The sequence below is a fragment of the Notamacropus eugenii genome, chromosome 2 (genome assembly GCF_028372415.1).
Source record: "Notamacropus eugenii isolate mMacEug1 chromosome 2, mMacEug1.pri_v2, whole genome shotgun sequence".
Classification (NCBI taxonomy): Eukaryota; Metazoa; Chordata; class Mammalia; order Diprotodontia; family Macropodidae; genus Notamacropus; species Notamacropus eugenii.
In genome coordinates, this window is record NC_092873.1 from 108,701,001 (window position 1) to 108,719,125 (window position 18,125).

Below are 18,125 nucleotides of genomic sequence, written 5' to 3' on the forward strand. Positions count from 1 at the left end.
TCACTTCTTATAGCACAATAGTATTCTATCATAATCATATGGCACTTGTGGGACAATGACTTAAATATAAAAAGGATCATTAAAAAACTATAGAATAACAAACTTTTATATCTTTCAAATAGTGAAGATGGGATAAGTCCTTAACCAACTATGACTTTGATAACATTTTAGGACATATAAGTTATATAACCTAAAAAAATCATATTTTTGCAAAACAAAAACAACTATGCCCAGAATGTGAAAAGAAAGAAAAAGTGGAGAGAAAAATTAAAGTGCATGTGTTAAATATCTGTAATAAAAATTGTACATGTAAAACCCTTAATTTACTCATGTTTATTCAAGTAAGAGCTTCTCCAACTGATTAGTGGTCAAAATGATTAACCACATTAAAAAAAGTTCAATATCTCTAATAATTAGAAAAATATAAATGAAAACTACTCTAAGATTCTAATATTCACCTAAATGGCAAAGATAATAAAATTTGATACTAGTATACCAGTGTGTTTAATAGATATGCTAATATCCTGTTTCTAGTGGAGCTATGATTTGGGTTTCTGCAAAGCAATATGTAATTATAAAACAGGAGTTATAAAAATGTTCATACTCTTGGACACAGGGGTACCACTACTCAGATGATAACCTAATCAAGTTACTGAAAGGGGAAAAAAAGAGACTGATGTGTTAAAAAAAAAAAAAACCACACCTAACTAGTAATAGTATTTATAAGGCAATAAAAATCCTACAATTCCTCTTCCCCACTCCCCCAAAATAACAGATACCCAATGACTGAATAACGATAGAATAAACTGTGGTATATGAATGCAATGGGACATTACTGGGTCTCGTGAAAAAAACATATGAAGACTGCAAGATATGTAGGAAAACTTACTTGATATGATGCTGAATAAAGAAAACAAAACCAAAAAAAATACACATTACTGTATAATTAACAACTATATAATTAAAGACAATAATAACAGCAACAAATGCATGCTAAATACACAGGAAAAGGAAGCTCAAAAGAGGTTTTGGAAACAAGCAGGAGGCTTTGGGTCTAACCATGTTAAATGCAATATATACATTTTGTTTGGGGTTTAAAAATTAGTAAATAACCAAAGCGTACAGACACGTAGATGATTATAGGATCCTAGGATCATGGATTCAGAGCTGCAAGCAAACCCAGAGAATACTGAATCCAACTTCTTCATTTTTACAGATGGAGAAAAAGAGGCACAGAGAGAAGGGAGGGCAGATTGGGGAAGGGGTGATCTGAATGCAAGATGTCTTGAAGGGGGTGGAGGGGAGAGATGGGGAGAAAATTTGGAACTCAAAATCTTATGTAAGTGAATATTGAAAACTGAAAATAAATAAATTAAGAAAAAAGAGAGGCACAGAAATGTTCAATGGCTTGTTCTGGGTCACAGAACTCCTAAGAGTCTGATGTGATGTGTGAAGCTACACCTTTCTGACTCCAAGTCCAGTTCCTCAGGCTCTACCAACCTACTCCTCTATTATTTACAATTTCTTTCTTTTTGCTTGTTTGTTCATTTTCATGTACTTTTGTTTACATGTTCAAACACATGTACCTGTCAAAGGACATTAAAATGTATAAAAAAGTAAAATATAATACAAGCTGATACTTCTATAATGCTTTGAGGATTATGAAATGAATTAATATGTAAGAATGGACTTAAAGTGCAGAGAAAGAAGAAATTGTTTTTTCACTGTCAGAGTGATTAAAACACTATCTCTCGCAGGAGTTTGTATAATCCCCATCTCTGGGGGTCCTTAAAAACAGAGCTGCTTTAGATGACACAGCCATGAGGTTGCCTGAAGGCAAAAGGCCTGAGTTTTATGGTTTTTTGATCATACATCTAGTTTGTCACACCTAAACTTTAAACCAAACTAGATGTCACTGCAAATGAAAGCAACCTAAGGTTGAAGGACCTTAACTTATATTTCCAAATTGTGTGTGTATATGTATGTATGTATATATATGTGTATATATATATATATATGTACGTATGTGTGTTTTCTGTGCCTATGAATATATACTGACATGAATCTGCCCTATATTTTTTCAGGTTTCACATGAGCACCTGAAATTCAACACGTCCCAAACAGAATTTATTATCTTTCCACCAAAATTCATTCTTCTTTTCAACCTCCCTACTCCTGTGGAGGGTTCAATTTTTTCCAGGCTCCCAAGTTTGCAACCTCACTTTCCCTTACCACATCTATCTAATACTTTGCCAAATCTTATTGGTTCCTTCTTCACATGCATCTACCTCCTTCTCCTCTACTCACATAGCCATTACTGGAGTTCAGATCCTTATCATCTTCCACTTAGACTACTACAAAAGCCTGCTTCAAGTCTCTCTCAACTCCAATTCATTCTCCATACATTTACTAATATGATTTTCCTACAGTGCAATTCTGATTATGCCACTAGAGTACTTCATAAACTCCAGTGTCTCTTCCTCTGAAATAAAACATTAATTCCTTTGTAGTCTGCCTTCAACTTAAGTTTCCAGTGTAACCCTATAGTACCACTTTCTTTCTATAGTCCAGCCAAAAGGGATTTCTTGCTGCTGCAGACCAAGAAAATGCCAACTCCTATTTCTAAGTCTTTGTACTAGCTGTCCTTTATGTCTGACATGGACTCTTTTCTCACAACTGTGCCTTTAGAATCCCTCGATTCCTCCAAAATTTTGCTCAACAGATCTCCCATCTGCTAATGGTTTTCTTACCTCATGACCTTGTGTTTATTTTGCAAATATGCATGCAAGTAAAAGTTGTTCTGACAACATGTAAGTTCCTTGAGGGTTGGATTATTCTTGTCTTTGTTGACTGATTGACTGGTTAATTGGGGATAATGAAGAAACATAACGAAGTGTGGAGAATGAAGGACAAGTAAACTCAAGGTAGATGTCCCTAATATTAAAGACAAAGCCATCTGTTGTGAAGAAATCTAGGGCGGTGTTGTAAACTTAAGTAAAGAGAAAGAGATTTGGAAATGTCATTGAAGAGAATGAAACAGAAAATCTGAAAATAATAAAAATGACTGCCACCAAGTAGTGAGGGTCAAGCTGAGATTAGATATCACTAGTTTGTACTAGACTTGATCCTCAGGTGCATGACTCTTTCCATTAGCAATTAGCAGCTCAGGATTAGAAACAGTTAAGGCTGGATGATGGGAATAAACCATAGTTGGAGAATAAAGAATCCTACTACAAGAGGGCAAGAAAATCAATGTAAAGAGTGGTTCACATCATATACTATAGTGTCAAGACTATGGAGATAGGAGAGTAAAGTCAGAGTAGCACTGATGGTCTGGGAGAAGAGGGCAGACAAGGTTTCCATTCCAGTTGTACCACTATGGGATTCTTCTGACTTCTCCACAATGGCTGAACTCTGAAAAATGTCCATTTAAGAAGGGATTCAACACAGATATCTCATTTCTCACCTGGCTCTACTACTTTGGGACTCCTCAGATTTCTTTACCATGCTCTCACATTGGGTACCTTCCTCCCCTACTTCCTAAAGTTTTTCAGCTACCTTTCATGTATTGTTTTTCCCCATTAGATTAAAACTTTCTCTCCCTCCTTCCTTCCTTCCTTCCTTCCTTCCTTCCTTCCTTCCTTCCTTCCTTCCTTCCTTCCTTCCTTCCTTCCTTCCTCCCCTTCCCTTCCCTCCCCTTCCCTTCCTGTATTTGTATCCCCAGTGCTTCAGCACATAGTAGGTGCTTAATAAACTATTACTGCCTACTGAGGTTGAGTTGAAGAAAAGTAATTTTCAAAAGAATGAGATAGGAAAAATATAAAATGACAAGAAATTAACATCAGAAAAGAAAATTACTGTGTTTCAGATCATAGAGTTGGTATAGCTTGGCATGATCGTGAGGTCCAAGGTATGACTACCCCTGTGGGTGGCATAAGTCTGATGAAATGAAGGTCACAGAGGCTAAATGAGTGGGTAAACTGAGAATTTAGGACTTTCAAAGGGCCATCAACATCAGAGGGGTCAAACTCACTTCCTGGGGCTCCAAGCTACTATAATAACTGTCAGATTAGAAATATAATTGGGAAATAGTTAATAAAATAAAATTTAAAAATATAAGATAATGTTAATTTGTAGTTTTCCAAGTTAGTATGCAGACCACAGGGATGGATCTCTTTCTATTTGAGTTTGATGCCACTAATCAACATTAATATTTAAATCCTCAAGGATGAGAATTCTTAGAGAATCCCCTAACAGGGGTTAGAATAGACAGTAAAATATGTGAATCAGGTACGAAGCACCTTGAGAAAGGAGAAAGGTAGCTACTTAGAGGTAGCAAATATCTGCTATGAGAGTATGGATATAGTGATAAAGATGAATGGATTGAATCCTAAAGGAGGAAAGAAGCAGCATGGCATGATTCATAGAGTGCTAGACTTAAAATTAGTAAAAATTGGGCTCAAATTCTGCCTCTACCATTTCCTAGCTGTGCGACTTTGTTCTGAACCTCAGTTTCTTGATCTATAAAATGAGTGTTTTGGATTGGACAACCTCTAAGGTTCTGTGCAGCTCTAAATCTATGATCCTATAAGTTGCTGAGAGATGGTGGCAAATGGAAGGTTCCTAAATGGCCACAAAAATGAATGAATGAAAAAGCACTTATCATGCAATTACTATGTGCCAAATGTTGGAAATACAAATACATGTAAGAAGGACATTCCCTGCTGAGTTTATGTTCCAAAAGAAAAAGATAACCATAATGAGTAGTGGCAAATGGGGAGTGTTTTGATTTAGGAAGTGAGAAAATGATGACTGGAGTCTTAGGGCACTTGACTGAAATGCTCTCACCAAGAACTGTAGTGCTGATTTATAACACAGTAATGGATATGCCAATTCCTCTCTTACTCTTTAAGTAAGCCAGAGGCCCTGGCCTTAAATAGTTCACAATCTAACAGGAGGGGATAAGAGAGGTGTATAACAAACAACCAGAGGAGTACCTTAAGTACCAGACAGAGGTAATGTGATAGAGAGAGCCAGACAGAATGCTGAAAAGTCTGAGGAGAGGCAGACTGCTTCTAGTTGAAGGGGGTGGTGGAGGCTTCATGGAGGAGGTGACATCTGAGTTGGGCTTTGAAGTAAGCAAGGAAGCACCAGACCATTCTAGGCATGGGAATGATATAGGGAAAGGCACAGAGACCTGACAAGACAGGAAGAGAATGAGGGATTGTGAACAGTCTGGTTTGTGAAACAGAGATAAGTGACATCTCCTTCAATGTCTCTGGGCATTTTGCCAACACTTCTTTGAACTTCTGTTACCCTTCTTTGCATGGTGATTATTTTACACTCTTCTATCTCCACATTAAACTGTAAGCTTCATAAGAGTTACATTTGTGACAAATGTATTTTTGTATATCTAGTACCAAATACATTTCTTACACACAGTAAGGGCTTAACAAATACTTTGGAAAGAAAGGAAAAGAGAAAGGGAGAGAGAACACATGAAAGAAAATGGTGAGATGTAATATAGTTAAAATGCAGCATTCTGTAAATGTAAAAAGTCATTTCAGTTTCTTCTACTATGTCATCCACTTCTTAGCTGACTGGCATTTCACTGTTTTAGATATCTGAAACAAAACAAGTACACTATGTAAATTGATAAAAGCTGTTTCTAGCATTTTTAGAGCCTCATTTAAATTCCTCTTTTTGGAAGGGTAAGTCAAATACAGTTAAGCAGAATTTTGAAGAAGTACGATAAAGCTATAATTATCAGCATCACATGATTCAAAGAATCCATTTTTATTTATGTATTTCTAAAAGAATTACCAAACCACAGCCAATGGAAGCCTGCAAAGCTTATGGACAGGCCCTATAAACACCGACTATGTATTTACTGTAAGAAGAAAGCGAGCTAGACATGGGACTAATTCTCCAGTTACTCTATTTAAATGTGAAATTAGGAGAAGAACAAACAAGAATCATTTGAGTGTTTTCTTTTATCTTGTTTTGTATACGAGTTATTTACAAGCAGCTTTCAAGTCCAAAAGTATCCAAGTTTTAAAAGTAAGCAAAAATACATCTTAATAATATATTCAGAAGTTGAAATTAAGGTAAAAGTATGTGGGTATTAAAAATGAAACATTGGGGTACTTAACCTTTTTTTGTGAAAGGCACCTTTTCGGCAGTTTGGTGAAGTTCACAGACTCCTGAGGATAATGTTTTAAATGTATGAAATGAAATACACAGATTACAAAGAAAGTCAATTACACTGAAATTCAGTTCTCACGTGTGGACTCCAGGGAAAGAATTCATGGTACAGTGCCTTCTATTTAAAATGGAACAACACCTCTAAAGAAGGAATTTCACTTTTATTCTGCTTATATAATGCACCATTTAGCTATGAATAATAACGGATTTACATAGATCCAGGAAGAGGCAGCCTGATACAATGAAAAGAACACTAATCTTAAAATCTGCAGGCCTGGGTTCAAGTACAAATCTGATACTTACTAGCTGTGTGACTGGGAAAATCAGTTAATTTTTGAGCCTCATCTGTAAAAAAGCGCTGTTTGCTTTAGAGGGTGAATGCTGGGGAAATATTTTGTAAAACTTAAAGTGTAAAGTAAATATGAAATACCATAATCCTTCTAGATGATTTTTTTAAAAGAAGTCTTGAGCTGCTTATACAAAATTAATGCAAAATGAAGAAACTAGAGCAAAACAATAACAGATGATGGCTGCAATAATGTAAAGAAAAATAATAGTAAAAAAACTGGAATCAGATAAATTTCAATGAATAATACTGGTTCCAGAGAACAGAGGATATGTCACTCAGGCCTCCCTTCAATAAAAAGATGGGAGGCTAAAGGTGTAGATGCTGCATATGCCACCAAATTTAGTTGTTTTGTCATTCAATAAAATATTGACTGAAAACACTTGATTGTTTTCCCTTTGTTAAAAGGGAAGGTTCAATGGTGAGGGAGAGAGAGTGTGTGTGTGTGTGTGTGTGTGTGTGTATGTATGTGGTGCACGTACATGGGTGTGTGTGCACGCACAGGTGCATGGGTAAGGGAAGTATATTAGAAAATGACTGACATAAAGAAGAAAACCAAACGAACAGAAAACCAAAACGAATCAATAAAAAAAAGGTCTCAGGTCCCAAAATCTTTTACCAGGCCCCCAAATTTGCACTACTTTTCCAAACTAGGTAGGCAGGCTTCTTTCTCATTAAGCTGAGAACAAAAAACATTTTATCTTAGCCAACACTTAAAGCTACTGGCCAAAACGAAAATCTTCATGAAAACTTAATAGGCAAAAGACTGGAGAGACAGAGTTATTTTGTGGTAGAACCCATGACTGGTTTTTCATATGTAAGAAGACTGATTTCATTTCACCCCTTGCTTGATTTTGATGAGGACCAAACACAAAAAACACAAAGGCTCCATACTAACCTTCTAGCTTAGTGTATGAGAAACACTTGATTATATTTGACTAAAAACACTCATGTAGAATGATTACAAAAAACACAAACTTACTTTTGTAATTTATGCCACTATGTAGTTTCTCACTACTCTCTTCTCTTTCATCCTCTGAATGACCTTCCTCCCCACCCCTCACCTTACCATAGGACAAAGTGTCCAGGACCTAGGGATAGAAGGGACCAAGAGGAAAGGGAGATAGAAATCATAGCTGTAGCCATGTGCTGCCCTGGAATGGGGAGACACAACAAACAGGGATGAGCGGGAGGAAGAGGTGAGTGGGGAGAATCTTACAGATACTTCACAATAATGTAATAAATAAACACTGGAACTCAGATGAGATTTTTTCTAAACTTACCTCTCTGATGCTTACCACTCACCCTTTGGCTTGTCACGACTAAATTTTCTCACACAAAAAAATACATCAAAGAGACATAAACATTCTGTGTCCTCAGAATCCTTCTTCACCTCTAGGAGGGAGAAGTCCAGCTGTGAAAACCCATTATGGTGCGGTTGTGGCTGTGACATGGTTCAGTGGCATAAACCCCAAGGATTAGGTTAGAGCAAGGTTTCAGAGCATTTAGACTATTATTTCCATCTAATGGTGTGACTAAATCCCTAAAGGATCTCTTTGTTATTCCTGCATATAAATTCATTTAAATCAGCAAATTTTAAGTGCTGTTAATTTTTGTTCCTTTTTCATTAATCATGTAATGTAGATTGTTTGACTCTGGAGAACAGAAGTTCACGTTTGGTTCTTCTGTGTGTGCACAGTATTTGTAACACTGTTCTACAGGGTTCCTGTGGACTAAAAAGTACAAACTCATGGTACAGATTGTTTGTTTACCAAGAATATGCACATATGTCAATGATAGTCTCTCTCTCTTTCTCTCTCTCCTTGAGGCACAGGACCTGGGTTTAAAAGCTGCCTCTGTCAGTTATTACCTTCATGATCCTAATCAAATCACTTCCCCTCTCTTGGTCTCACTTTTATCAGCTGTAAAATGAGGGAGTTGGCAGGGTAATCTCTAATGTCTCTTTTAGATCTAATTTCTATGACTCTAATCCTACCTCCTACTCTTAAAATTTTGTTTTTTTACTGGAGACTGGAGTTATCTTGTTGGTTTTTGCTGTTAATAATGATATTTGGTAGGGATGGACTAAGAAGAAAGAGTCCTGACTCAGATTTGTTTCCCAAAGTCAGATGGGACAACAAGCATTTTTTAAGTACCTCTTATGTCCCAAGCACTGTGCCCCACACTGGAGAAATAAAGAAAGGCAAAACAAGAAACAACACCCAAAGCAAAACAAGACAACTCCCCCATTCCCTCCCACCCCAAAAAAACCCAAAAACAACAACAACAAAAGAAACAAACCAGGCCTTGCTCTCAAGGAACTCAGTTTCATGGAGTAGAGGAGATGCGAACAACTATGCACAAATTATGTATATAATGTACACATACATAGGACAAACGGAAAAAGGAAAAGCACTAGCATTAGTGGGGATCAGGAAAGTGTCTTGAAAAAGGTGGTATTTTAAAGGTATCTGAGGGCTATGTGATACTATCAGCCAATGAAAGGTGCAGCAGGGACAGGGTTAAGGTGGTGTTAGTGTTGTAACAACAAGCTTTTTGCAATCAATCACTTAGTCAAGAAGCATTTATTACGCACCTACTATGCGTCAGAAAATGGGGATATAAAGCAAAGAGAGGGAAAGAGAACTGAGATGTTAAACAAGAACTCATCAGAGATCTAATGTGGGGGTATAACCTAAGCAGTAAAAGGGAGAATTATCTTCCTTGGGGCTTTTGCAGAAAGCAGAGAAGCACACAGTTTAGGGAACTTGGATTGATTTTAGTACTGGGAGAATTTGGGCCTCTGATACCTTGTTTGAAAGGTGGAACTATTTTTATATGGGTAGAAGCAAGAAATACGAAAGAATGAAAGAATAAAAATGTCTAGAAAGATGACAAAACAGACACAAATAAGCCAAAAAACCACAATAAAAACATAAAAATAGGAAGCCAGTAGAGGGACCATAGCTGGTACTGTCAAAATAACAGCTAACATTTATGTAGCACTTTAAAGTTTACAGAATAAAAAATCTGATCTCATTTTGAACTTACAACAACCCTATAAAGTAGATGCTATCGCTGGTGCTGAGTCATTTAAGTTGTGTCCAACTCTTTGTGACCCCATTTGGAGTTCTCTTGGCAGATACTGGAGTGGTTTGCCATTTCTTTCTCCAGATTATTTTACACATAAGGAAACTGAAGCAAACAGGGTTAAGTGACTTGCCCAGGGTCACACAGCTAGTAAGTGTCTACAGTCTGGATATGAACCAGGAAGATGAGTCTTCCTGATTCCAGGTCTGGTACTCTATCCATTGTGTCTTCCAGCTGCCCTATAGATGCTATTATTATCCCTATTTTATAGATAATGAAACAGAAGCAGGTAGAAATTAAATGACTTGTCCAGAGTCATATAACTGGGAAGTTCCTGAGGATAATTTGAACTCAGGACTTGGTGACTCCAGGTTCAGTGCTCTATTCACTAGCTGCCTCATGACTTTTGAAATCTGCATGTGCCTGCCCAGGGAAAGGATAGAAAGGGATGGAAGAATATGTGCCACTGCCATGTATTTATTCCTAGGAGCTGAGATGAGAAGCCATAGGATTCAGAGCCAGAAGGAACCTTAGACCTCAGCTAATCCCCCCATTATACAGAGGAGGAACAAACTGTGGGCCTGAGAAGTAGAAGGATCATCTGAAATCACAAAAGGAGGGTAAGTCAATTCAAAATTCCCTATCCAGGCCTCCTGACTCCAAATTATGAGTCTTTCATAACACAAGGAGTTACTGTGACTTAGTAATATTGAAATGGATCATAGAGATTTAGTCAGGGAGAAGACAAATAAGCTGCTACTGCTGTTGTGACTGCCAAGACTTGCTCTTTTCTGGCCTATGACTAAGCACAGAGAAGAACAAAGAGAAAACAGGAGCAAGGGCAGTTGCTGCTGCACTGCTATCCCAGGACTGGAATAGGGAGCAAATTATATGGAGCAGAAGGAGATATCAGGCAGGAGGCCCCACAGACCTTCCAACCAAATAAAATGCACCCTGAGGTCTGCCCTTGTACCACGTAAACTGACAAAAATGAGAAGAGGATGAGATGAGCTTTGGCAAGCTGACATCAAACCATTTTTAAGCAAGGTTCAACTCTATCTGATTGTGTAACTGTCCATCTTTCTCCATCTTCTCCACAAGAACAAGGAGATAGAAAGTCTAGGCAAAATACCCCTAAGACATTTCCCTGATCTAACAACTTAGTGACGATCAAAATTGGAGCCAGAGTTAGACCTGTTTTTGCTGAAATTAAGATAGTTCCTGTGACTATCACTTCATTTACTAGATGTTCACTAACCAATGCTTAAGAATATGTTGTATATGTTCTAGAATTCTGTCAGAAATTGAATTTAACTCACTTGTCTATACTATGCAGACTATTCTCCTCCCCAGCCCATTTTTTTTAAATTGGCACATTGAGCCCCTCTCCAATTTTGTTCTCTGTGATCTTTCAAATATCCCTGAAAATGGCTCAGAACTCACACCCACCAGTTCTTTCAGTACCCAAGGATGTGGTTTCGCTTAGGTCACATTAATTCATAAAAGGGGCAGCATGCACTGTCTTACTATCTCCTCATGAAAAGTGGTCACCAACTCTTCTTTAGCCATTTTTGTTTGGTCCTTTCTAGTACAAAGGCTATTTTCTTTAGAAGAGAAAACAGAAGTAAAACTAGTGATGAACATCTCAGCCTTTTCTGTTTGCAGTTCTTGCCCATTTATCCCAAGAAACAGCCTTATCACTTCACTGATCCTCTTCTCTTCCCTAGTGGAGCTAAAAACACTCTTCTTATGGTCCTTTGATATTATTATTAGCATCAGCTTATTCTGAGCTCTAGCACTTTGGACACTATTCTTACAGTACTATGCCACACTTCTTTATTCATTCTCTATCATCTGTCCTTGTTTCCATCACATAGGTGTCTTTTAAAAATAAAAGTTGGTAGTGAATTCTCAACCCAGCAACCAGTGAGTTGCTATCAGTGAGAATCAGTTCCAGAATAGAATTTCCTCTTGTCAGCCCCCCTAATCATTAAAACAAATCAAAAGTTACTAGCTCTTCTGCTCGGGTAGATAATAATTATGACAATGACGATGATAATAACAATAACTGGCATTTATATAGTCCTACTATCAGCTAGACGCTGTGCTTAGCTCTTTATTATTTCATTTAATCCTTACAACAAACCTGGGAGGTAAGTGCTATTTTGATCCTCAATTTAACAGTAGAAGAAAGTGAGGTTAAAGGCAGATAATTCCAGAACCTCCATCTGAAACTAAAGAGGTTTACATTTTCTATTCAGAGAGTCAGGTACCAAAAAAGATTCTAACAACTTGGTGAAATTTCTGAAGGTGATAGTGACAAGGGGAGAAAAGGAGCTGTGAGTGGGGTGCAGTGAGGTGACTCACGGGTGCCAAATGTGCACTTTGTCGGGGGAGGGAAGAGCAGGGAAAGGGTGGTGGAACCCACTGCTAACTTATTCTACCACAATGTTTACCAGGGGATGCAAATCAGCAGGTGACATGGATAACTATTCCAGTTTCCCCTCCTAGAATTAAAAACACATTTGAAAGCCAAAGACAGCTGCAAATTAGGATTACGGCAGTGTAATTACTAACTGCACAAAGGAGACTAGTTTCTGTCAGTTTCCAATCTGTCTCATGAAGAACTGTGATCATTTGTATATGCTTCTTCCTCAGGTTGTCAAAAAAAAGTAGTGCTTATTCAAATCCTGTATCCAAAGACTGCTTGCATAGGAAAACCAATATGTATTGTATATAGACTTTATCAAATTAGACTCCAGATATGTAAAACTAAAGGGCTCAGTTCCCTGGAATCAGATGTCAGGGCAGAGGGACCATGAAGAAGACATAACACATGTCATAAATGGAAACAATCCATAGTAGATGGTCTCGAACTTTAGACAAGGAAGCTGGGAAATCTGGATTCCAGAATGACTGCTTTTATTTGTTACCAAATGCTCAATAATTCCAATAATAACAACTCATTTTTACGTAGCACTTTAAAGTCTATAAAGGGCTTTGTGTGCTGGATGCCAAACAGGATGCATGTAATTACAACATTGCTATTTACTGGAGAATACGTTCTAATGTTGAGCTACTTTTGTAGAACTGAGAGTCACAAGGCTTTTCTGTAAAACAAATGAATCATAAAATTTTAGAGATGGAAGTATGACCTGAGAGACCATGCAGTCTAATCCTCCGAATTTACAAATGACTAAAGGAGGTCCAAAATGGTGCAGTGCCTGCCCAAGGTCACATCTTGTTATATAGAACTTGATCGAGAATCCAGGTTTTTAATATTTATCTCTTGGGATCAGAAGATCCAAAAAGTGCTAGACCAAGAAAGATATCCATAACAGAAAAAGGGGAAGAAAAGTTTCAAGACACTTTATAGGACACAGCTAAATTGGTAAAGGGTATTTTAAGTCACTTTTCAAAAAAATAAGATTTTCAGCTGATTTTTTTTTTTTTTGCCAAAACAATTTCTGGTTCATTTAAAAAAATTCCAACCATATTAAAACAGTTTTAATTTAAAGTGCTGCTAAGACTCAGAGAAGCATTAAACAGGGCCTACAGGACCTAACTCTATATATTTAGACAACAGATATTCTTTAAAGGAACCACTAGGTTCACTAAGGCCTCTGGGCTATGATACTATATCTGTGATATAGTCATATACTATTATATACTGTGTCTATGATATGGTATCACATTTAATCTCATTTTAGAAACAAAGAAATTAAAGTCTTAGAGCATGATTCGTTCAAGGCACACAACTAAGTGTCAAAGACAGGATTCAAATTAAATTCGCCTGACTATAAATCCAGTACGAAAACAATTTCTGTAAACACAACTGTATTGGAAAACTATCAGTCAGTTAATCCACAAATATTTATTAAGTGCCTACTGTGTGCCTGTGCTGGGAGTACAAAGATGAGCGTAATACCTCTCTGGCTAAAATTCACATAGGCAATAGTTGCAAACCACTGCAGCTTGGAACTTAGGAACTGTACTTCTGTTTCACCTGCTGTTTCACCTTGGACCAGAAGATGATGGAGTTTGAAAGATCACAGGAGATTTGGGGGCTGGGGACAAGATCCTGTGGCATGAAGAACTTGAAGAAAGAGTGTCTGGGGCTGAGAGCAGAGCACATCCAGGGAGAAGCTAATGTAGACAGAAAGGGAAGCAGGGGAGGCACTGTTCCTTAGGGTAGAGAGCAATAGGGCTCCCATGAGTTGACCAGTGTCATTATCCAAAGCAGGCAGATGGGAATCCAAGAATCTGATTGGAAAGAGGATATGAACAGCAATGAACTCTCCCCTACTCATCTGTGAAGCCAAGCAAGAAGGCTATCTTCTCTCTTCCCTCCATTATCCTACTGGCTCCTTGAGAGCAGGCACCTTTTGTTTTCTTCGCATCCACAGAGTTTAGCACATCAGCACTACCTGGCACACTGCAGGCTTTTAATAAATACTTGTTGGTTGACTGACTGTATGTTCCACTCACACTGAGGTAGAAAAGCTGTGCTCCCCTTGCTCATAATTTCTCGTAGTACTCTGATTTTATGATATATGACCACATTTAGAATAGGAAGGGATCTCAGAAGCAATCCTGTTCAACCCCCTTGAGTTTAAGCTTTCCCAAGTTTCCACTTTCCCAAGCACACAGGCACTAAGTAACAGAGTATTTGAACTCTGATCCTCTAACTCTAAGGCCAGTATTTTTTTTTTCTACTGTACTACTCAGCTTTAAAACTAGAAAGGGTCTTAGAAATCATCTAGTCTAAGCCCTCCAATTTTATAGGTCACAAACCATTTTTCTATCTTTGAGATATCTGAAAGGAGACAGTTAATTCTTATTTTCTTTCCAGTGCCTTTCCTTCTTTCTCTATATAGTCAACTACTTAACAAGTATTTATTAAGCACTCACTATGCAAAAGGAAATGTGCTGGGGATACAAAGAAAGGCAAAGACACAGTCTCTGCCATAAGGAGCTCACATTCCAATGGGAGAGACAACAGCCAAACAATTATGTACCCACAAAATATGAGACAGATGGGAATTAATCCCAGAGGGAAGGGACTGGAAGGAAGGGACATCAGGAAAGGCCTCTTGTAAGAGGTGGGATTAGTGCTAAGTCTTGAAGGAAGCCAAAAGATGGAAGTGAGCAGGGAGAACAATTCAGGAAGAGGGGAAAAGGCATGAAGTTCAGAGGTGGACTGTGGTGTTCAAGGACGGCAAGAAGGTCCATGCCACTTGTTGCCAGCAAAGATATGCTTTTAGGTGGCTGAGAGGTGTACACATAGGCACACAAAATCCTGGGAGCTGAAGCAAGAGCTGTTCTCACCAATTCTCACACGGTTGTTGATATTACTGTCACTGCCTTTTGAAAGGGAAGGGCTCCTGAGACTAACAACTGAGACATTTCAAGAAAGGCACTTCAAAGCAAGTCACACAAAAATTCTCCAAGAAATTAACTGATGATATAACCAATTTAAGGTGACATGAAATGGGTATGACTCATATGAGCACATAAAGAGAATTTTTAAGGGAGCTTTTACCATCTCTGAAAACTTTTTATGAATGTTCCTTTATGGGCAAACAAAGCTATCAAACCAAGGACTTAGTTAATTTTTGAAAAAGAAAATGGGGGAGGGAAATTCCTTACTATAATGGATATAATCAGAGACACAGCTTTTATCCACAGATTGAAAATGACATTAAGAATTTGATTAATTCACAGTTAAATGTAAAAATGATATCCTTTCCACTATCTCTGATGAGTATCAGAAATAAACTGGAAACTCTAACCTGATGCCTCTAAGATATATTTAAAGAAAAATTATAGCTGTAGGCACTTAATCACAATCTAATCCCTAACATTTGAAAATGATCTTTTTCCACTGAAATTTCACAAAGCACTTTCTTTTGTTCTTCTATGACACATTTATCATGTAGTACTTTGTGTTAGTCATTTTTATTTGCCTTTTTGTTCCCTGTAAGGCTATAAGCTGCATGAGAGCTACTACTGTAACTGGGCTTTGTATCTCTCCTAGCACACAGCCTAATATATTATAAACACTGAAGATTTCATCAAACATTTATTTAGCACACAGATAGCTTTTTTGCCTGAAGAAAATGTATGCATAAGTTTTTCACAGTCAACTGAGTGGTTTATGAGTAATGTCTACCTCATGTCAAAAGTAAAATTTATGTCATGACAAATTGGCAATTGTGTCTTTTACCTAATAATCTGACTTAAACTAATCATTGATGGAACACTAAAGAATTCTAATTAGTAATTTAAGAACATTTAAGATATTCTACAAATATTACTCACTATTCATAGGTAACTTTCCCTTTTTGAGATCAAAATGAGTAGTTTTACATTGCTGTTTTCAAAAAGTTGTGATATTCATATTTCATAGGTAACATTTCAAAATTGTTAATTGTTTCCACAGACTACTGAAAAGAATCAGAAGAAAGTCTATGACATCTTGCTGTTTCTACTGAGGGGTTATATAAAGACAGAAACACAAAATACACAGGATAAGAAATTATGAAGGGAGGCTCTGTAATGTATACCGATAGAGGGAATACTTAGGATGATAAACTCAAAGTCTGCTCTTCTGCCTTAATTGTTGATCCTTTAAAAGGAGAAGTCACTAATATTTACAGTTATCTCACTAAAGTATTTGTTCAGAAGAAATTTAAATTACTTATTTAAAATTAACTTCATCTAAAGCAAAAACAGAAAATGCTTATTTGATTTTTCAAAAATTATGAGTTACATGATTTTTAAATTATATCAATATTCTCTCATGGGGCAGCCAAGACAAAGTGATATAAAGCCTGAATTTGAGAGGGAAAAAAGTGACAAAGTAGAGGCAAAAGATATTTTTAAAAGCTATTCATTTCACCCTGACAAAAGTCGTAATACAAGGTGTCATCAAGGCATGGAAATGACCTTGACTTAAGGACTATGCTAGCAGAGCACAAGTTCCCTCTGACTCTGCTAAGCTGGAAGGCTTACGGTTTCATACTGACACTACTTTTCATGTATCAAACCTCTCTAGGTGTGGAAAGATTCATCACTGGCAGGTACACATCTAAGTGACTACTTCATGGACTGTCATGACTAGAAAGTTCAAGATAAATATCAAATGCCCCTCAGTACTATGCACATCTCTTCTTCTTCTGCACTGACGATAGTGACCTGGTGGAAAAAGCAGCAGATGGTGCTAAGAATGAGTTTTTAGACCATTTATAAAAATTAATTTAAATAGTGAAGCTCTGAATATGAAATCTTTGTCCAATAACCATCAATTTTATGTATCATCAAAGAAATGAATCAGTAGTGTTGATATTCTAGCTATAAATGAAACCAGAGAATATGAAGTGATTGCAGTTAAATGGGAGAATGGATAACAGCTGTTCCTTAAAAAAAGGCAAATGCAAGTTGGTGGAGTTGTTTCATCATACATCCAAAGGCAATAAGAAACATCATGTCAGGGTGGCTCACTTCACCTTGTAGTGAGGGCCTGGCACATAGCAGACACTTAAGAAATATACAAGTGTACATTGAAAAATATGGTTCAGAGAAAAGAAAAAAGACAGTTCAACAGTTTATAGATAACCATGGAGACTCACACTTTCTTTAAACATACTTTCTTCATAAATCAGACAGACTGGCATTGGTACATGTCAAACAATGAACAATAAGACAAAACATGAAATTGACTATATCTTAACTGTCACAAAATAATTGATTACGGATGTGGAAGCCAGTGTGAAATCAGCTAAATGTTTATAGGAAGCCCCTCAACGATTTGAAAGTTAAACTCACTACCAAATATGAATGAGATGAGAAGATGGCATATGATTGCAACAGTTTCAGCCTTACCTCTTTAAACAAGCTGTTGACATAAAAAAAAGAAAAGAAAAGAAAGAGAGAAACGGGAAAATGTTATATCTCTCTGGATTATCATTATTCCCGATATAAGTTTCATACTTATAGGGCCAAAGAGGCCAAGAGAATCCACAAATGCTCTTAGATAGCAAACCCTTGATCTTGCCAAACAGATAGGAGAGTATCACTACACTAAATGCTGAAAGTCAATAGATGCAAAAACAAGTCGAAACAAAATTAGGCATTAGATAGAACTAAGCTAGGTAAATCAAAGATTATTAAACCCAAGATTACAGATGGAACTGGAAAGAAGACAACAAAAACATGAAAAATGGAATAGATTTGTTACCATTTCTAGAACATTCTACTTTCATAATTAGTGACAAGACAATGGAAGTACTGCATTTAGAAGAAAACACTTCATGCTTTTCTCATATTTTATAATGAGCAAATAGAAATGAAACTTATGAAGATAAAACTGGGAACCAACAATTGGATAGGACTATGTACGCAAGGAAGAACTGATACTGACAGTAAAAGAAATTTGAAAATATGAGAGGTACTGTATAAGATATTGTTGTTATTGATCCTTAAT

At 37.0% G+C, this 18,125-nt stretch overlaps 1 protein-coding gene and 1 long non-coding RNA gene across 13 annotated transcripts in view; one reads left to right on the forward strand and one right to left on the reverse strand.

Moving 5' to 3' along the window:
* The window catches only part of SUPT3H (SPT3 homolog, SAGA and STAGA complex component), a 654,394-nt gene that overhangs the window by 208,535 nt on the left and 427,734 nt on the right, over positions 1-18,125 (reverse strand). The gene's annotated exons all lie outside the window — the stretch shown is intronic.
* The window catches only part of LOC140526263 (uncharacterized), a 39,615-nt gene that overhangs the window by 12,362 nt on the left and 9,128 nt on the right, over positions 1-18,125 (forward strand). Inside the window, exon 2 of the long non-coding RNA XR_011974301.1 lies at positions 10,128-10,260. This is a non-coding gene — a long non-coding RNA (uncharacterized lncRNA). The remainder of the gene's footprint in view (positions 1-10,127; positions 10,261-18,125) is intronic.